We start from the raw sequence: 6,137 nt of genomic DNA, 5'->3' as shown, positions 1-6,137 counted from the left end.
CTGGCATGGGGGCTCTTCCAGCTGCCATCAGCACCAGCCAGCATAGTCAGTGGTTAACGTCCAATACCGGTTCCCTATCCCTAGTTAAAAATTATGTGCTGAAGAAATGTTTGATCAGGTACACATGTGACGTAGGGTAAGGCCCAAGACAACTTTCCTTAGCCACGGGGAAGAGAGAAGGTGAAAGGGGGAAATTCGCTAGAGGCTTTGTGAAGGTGGGAGGAAGCAGGTCAGCCACCCACATGCTGGGCTGTCTTAAGCATATGCGGCACCAGGGGGCAAAGATCTGCCCGGTGCCCCCCCCAGTTGCCCAGTCCCAGGCACGCAGGAGGGTGTAACCGGCAAGCCGCCTCAGCGTCTCACTGGCTCGGTCGCTCCCAAAGTCGCGGTGCAGAGCAGAAGAGCCCACTGCGGTGCTCCAACCAACGGGCGGGCTCTTCCCCAGACTGAACTCTCGGGCCCCGAACTCTCAGCCTGGTGCCCCTGAGAGCCCAGCGCCTGGGTGCCCCGCACCCCTAGCCCCTATGGGTAAGACGGCCCTGCCCACATGAAACCTAGGAGAACAGACTGCACTCACCATACTATTGGGGACTGCAGATATAATGCAACTCATGAGGTAAACATTTTTGTCATTGGTCAATTGCCCCCCAAAATTCACCAGAATGGGAAACTGGTCAAACATTTGTTAAAAGGGGACTCCAAATTTTGTCTCAACCCTACCTGATACATCAGTGCTAGAGATGGCATGGAGAGACCTTCTTCATTCGCATAAGGCCCAGTACCTTCCTGTTAATTTGCTCATCTCCTCCATCAAGTTTGCCTTGTTCCTCTCTACCCATCCTAGCTTAGAAGTGTCTTACAATCCGAGTCTTCATTCCACCTCCTGGCTGCTGGATAGAGGAAGTCAGTTATTGTCTTCAGTAGCCTGTGAGGGTATTGATTTCTCCCTTTTGTGCTGGAACAAACAGGAAGCTTGCCCTGCACGTGTGAACCTGGTGTCCACAGAATCAACCTCCCAGCTGTAGCTGGGAAGCCCTTTGTTTTCGATGAGTGGAGAGTTCCTTCACTTCTGCTTGAAGGAAACCACAGATATTTCCGCTAGCACAGCCTGTTTCCGTCTCTTAATAGGATATCTTTCTCTCCCGTCCAGCGAAGTCAAAATATGTAAAAGCTGCCACATGTTCTGTTATGTCTCTCTGTTTTGTTTTGTTTTTATAGTGGGTCAAAAAAAAAACAATGAAAAATGAGAAGGATTTCAACACACACACCCCAAGCCTATGTGATAACAGCCCTTTCCTTTAAGCTAATGAGCACAACAAGGTCAAGGGAATCTGAACAGCCTTTGATTCAAGAAAGAGCATCTTTCCTCCTCTGAACTGTTGTATTTATAAAGTTTCATACTTAGTAAGGTATCCTGAGCCTCAGAACTTCCCTCTGCTTCAGTCCAGATTGACAACTGCCTCTCTTTATTATTTATTAAATTTGTATACTGCCCTGCATCCAAAGATTGAAGGGCAGTTTGCAACATAGAAAATACAAAATTAGAACACAAAACGCACAACAGAAACAAGCCAATAAACCCCCTCCCACAAACACAAAAATTCTCTCCATGTGAACCAACCCAGACCCTGCATTACTCATCTCCGACCCTTCTACCTCTGAGGGAGGTGTGTGTGGGGGGGGACATGAGAACAGATCTTTTCTGTGGGGACTCAACATTTGTGGAACACAAAGGAGGCGCACCTTCAAAATTATAAGGGCTTTGTATGCCAGCTTTTCCATTTCCTTCATTTGGTGCAAGCATTTTCAGGATAAATAGGACTCCATTTTTGCACCAGTACCTAGACACACACACACACACACCACTTTAAATTGTTCTCCAAGATGTGAAAGGGAGGAAGAAGGAAAACTGAGACATTCTGGGATCAAATCAGAAACTGAGACAGCTTCTGTAATTCCGGGACTGTCTCTGGAAAATAGGGACACTTGGAGGGTATGTATCATGCAGTGTGCACATGCCTTTATTGTGTATTCTGCTCTGGTTGTTTTCATTTCCTCCATTTGTTTGTTTAGCATGATATTGTTTTATTGTATTTGGGCGCATGGTTAGTTTATATCATACTTTTTATTCCTGGCATTTGTCGGGGCTGGAGTCTGACGCAGGTCAGCAATAAAGGAAGCAGATCTCAGTAGTTAGTGAAGTTAACTCTTCACTAGAGTTCATTCAAGGAAACAGCTCGGCTTAGTGGTCTCAGCAACACTTCCCAGTAGGTCTTGCCCCTATGGAGCAGTTGCCGGAACTGAAGGTCCCTTCCTTCTGCCCTCTCTAAGGCTCCTCTTTTCCCGGATGTTTCCCAAGCAGTTTCAAACAATGTCTGCACACCTCTAGCCTCTGTTCTACTCTCCTCGTTATTGTTCCTGGAGACAGGGCTGTGGAGCTTGTCACAGCAGGAGAGGGAGACAGCAGTCCCTTGAACCCCTCCTCTGCTTCAGCCTCGGAGTCTGAACTGCTCCCTGTCACATGCTCTTCCTGCTCACTAAACCCTGCTGCCCCTCCAGCATCCAGCACCTCCTCCCCCCACTCTTCTCCCTCTGACCTCTCCTTAGTGCTCCACCACCAATCCCCTGGCTTTGAGACTTCCTCCTCTGGGGTTACCCTTGGGCTGGGGCAAAACTAGCCTTTGTTTAACCTGGGTCAAAGACACCCCCATGCACATTTGCGTACACAAACAAACAGGCTGGGAGCCTCAATGACGCCCCTCTGGAGGCTTCATCTGGGGTATTAAAAAAACCGCCTAGCGCTCCCCCTGTAGCTACGGCACTGCCTTGGGGGTTCCCTGGCTGCTACCTCCAACCACTCCTCTTCATCCATTCAGTTCCTGACGGTATCTGGAGATGAAGGGTGATTTACGTGTTGTGTATTCAGTTTCATATTGTAAATTTAAAGTTGTGTTGTATATGTAAACGCAATATGTAAGAGGCTGTAACGCAAGGGGAAAGCACGTGCAAAAGTTCCCATGTTCTTACTTTGTTTTCTTTTAGACTTAAGTACAGTGGAACCTCAGTTGTCAAACGTAATTCATTCCGGAAGACCGTTTGACTTCTGAAATGTTCGACAACCGAGGCTCAATGGATGGCTGGCAAATTCCATTGAGAAAACGGAGAAACGCTCCTTGGAAGCCGTTCAACTTCCAAGGCGCATTCGAAAACAAGCAATTTCTTCCAGGTTTTCGGCATACGAAAACTGAAATGTTCGGCTTCCCAGACGCTCATAAACCGAGGTTCCACTGCAGCTGTTTTATCTCAGTGTATTATAAAAAGGTATTTTGTAATGTGTATTATTTTTGTGCATCTTTGAATAAGTATCAAATAATAACTTTTAAAAAAAACAACCCAAAAGTTCCTAGATTCATACTGCAGCATTTCCAGGCAGGGCTGCAGAAAACTCCTGTCTAAAACCCTAGAAAGCTGTTGCCGGTCAGTGCCGACAATATTGTGCCAAATGGGCAAATGGTCTGATCTGGTACTGAAGGGAGAGGGGAACGGTTAATCATTAATATTATCTACACATAGTAAATTCCGGCACTCTGCTAGGATGGTTACACAAGCTCAAACCCAAAAATGCAGTTATTTGCAAAGTCTAAATCAGACAGGTCAGGAGGCCGTTTCCTGTCTAACCAGCTATCTGAAACTGCTGATGTTAGTTACAGGTCAGAAGGTCGTTTCCTGCCTAGCCAAAAACTGCTGTCAACTAAAAACCACTAGCAAGATGTTTCCTGCTTTACTTCTGCTTTAAGTAATGCAAGATAAGAAGAGATACGAAGGGAATGCTTAGCTAGCAAAAGAATACACGTGTACAAGGAGGTGGGAGGGGGTGCTTACTGAGCAGAGAAAATGCTTAACCAGCAGAAGAAGTGCTTAGCTAGCAGCCTTAGCCAGCAAATATAGATGTGCCATATAAGGAATAAGTTGGAAACTTGCCAGCTGATTGGGGAAGTTTTGGGGGGAGGTCTGGGAGGTGGGTAAATACTCTAAAGTATAAGAAGGCTTGCAGATGCGTATTGCTGCACAGTCAGATTTCAGAAACTATATTCTGCTGACTGTCTCTGTGCACAGATTTGCAATAAAACTCTTTTCTCCAAAGAAGAAACTTTCCTGGAATTTTTTATTCTCTTCTCGGTCCTGGGGACGCGGGTAAGCAATTCTCTGGCAAAGTAAAGGGCATAAGCCTACAGCTTGGTGCATTGGCCGGGAATTGCCCCACCCCAAGGGGGCCGGGAAGAGCCAGGCTCGACCAGGTGAACAGCTTGGACCGGTGTTGGGGTTCCAGTGCACACCCTGCCTGTTCGTGGGGGGAGCCAGCCGCACCGCTCCTGAGTGGAGACACCTGGTCGCGGGAGAAAGGAGACGGCCGAAGGGACGTGGGTGACTTCTGAAGTTAAGGTAAGCTCCGGGAAGTGGTATTGGAGCTTAGGAATAATGGGGCTTGATCACCCCCGGCTGGCCGTGGCAATAAGGTGCCGTCAGCTAGGTAGGGAAGGAAAGGGAAGGAAAGGGAAGGAAAGGGAAGGGGGAAACAGGGGAGGGGAGGTGTGTGTTGAGTGAAGATACTCCAGTGCATGTAGATGAGTGGATGAGAGGCTGGGGCTCAGAGCCATCGGCCAAGCGATGTGTGGTCCTTGAAGTGCGGTTCCCAGCAGCGCGAGCTCGTCTGGGCCACTGACAGGACGTGGAGATTGGAGTGTGTGTGATTGCTGGATTAGGTGCGGAGTATCTTATAAAATGGAGTCAGGCGGTAATAAATGCACCCCTTTGCAATGTTTTCTGAACAAATGGAAAGCCGCCACAAAGGATGATGATTGGGGTTTTAAATTGAAGAAAGAAAGATTAAGAACCCTTTGCAAAGTAGACTGGCCCACCCAAGGGACTGGATCGCCTTCCAAAGGAACCTTTGGTGAAAACCTAACAAACCCCTTATGGCAGAACATTATTAAAGTTCACCCTGACCAGGTGCCATATATTTCAACCTGGTAGACAAATGTTGACAAAAATCCCCCTTGGCTGAGAGCGTGCCACACAACCCCGCCTTTGAAGAGGACCCTGCAAAGATAATTAGGTTATTTGAAGGGATCTTTAAAACCTACAAGCCCACCTATGATGATATACAGCTTCTGCTAGATTCCCTCCTGACTACAGAGGAAGTCAGGAAGGTACACACAGGAGCTAGGGATTACTTGAGATCCCAGAACAGATAGGAGGTAGAGATAGAAAATATTTACCCCAGGAGGACTCCCAATTGGGACTATAATGACCCTGGTGGAATAAATGCTATGGAGACTTACCATAGAACAGTAATAGAGGGCATGAAGAGGGCGGCCAAGCGTCCTATCAATATGGCCAAAATTGCTGAAGTTGTGCAGCCGCCCGGCGTCTTCCTTGAAAGACTGAAAGAAGCATATAGGCCACAATGCCCCCCGGGGAATTAGTGATGGAAGCCCCGCTGAGGGAATATTGGTGCCTCATGATGGTACAAGAAGAGGAGGGGCCTATTCCCACCTGCATTTTAGAGCAAGTAAATCCAGCTGTATGGGCAGAAGATAATCCTCCAGGAATGGCTAAAAATGTACCGCCCGTAATTCTGAAACCCAAACCCTTTGCTAACCCCATAGCTGTACACAAATAGACCAGTATGTTCAGTCTCTCTCTCGAGTTTTCCTTCCCTCAATAGGTGGACCCAGGCTCGCACTCCCTGTGTTTTAGTCGAGCCCTGCACCACTTTGAACCTGGTGACGAAATGTGGGTGAAAGACTGGTCCCAGACTCCGCTTCAGCCCTGCTGGAAGGGACCTTACACCGTGTTACTTCCCACACCCACTGCCGTGAAGGTTGTAGGCATCACCCCTTGGGTCCACCATACTCGTGTGAAAAGGGCAATAACTGACTGGACAGTGATCCCCAATTCACAAGACCCCCTCCAGCTGACCATCTCCAGACGCCTGGCAGACGACCGCTCTGCTGATATCACACCGGAAGCTGATATCTCAACGCACAGCTGAAGAATTGGATGGGAGGGGCGCCCGCGGGCAGCGTCCCCAACTCCGTGCCAGGACTAACCCAGGAAGCTCACCAGGACATTTA

The sequence above is a fragment of the Podarcis tiliguerta genome, assembly GCF_965153285.1.
Source record: "Podarcis tiliguerta genome assembly, chromosome: 2".
NCBI lineage: Eukaryota > Metazoa > Chordata > Lepidosauria > Squamata > Lacertidae > Podarcis > Podarcis tiliguerta.
This window is presented reverse-complemented; position numbering follows the sequence as displayed.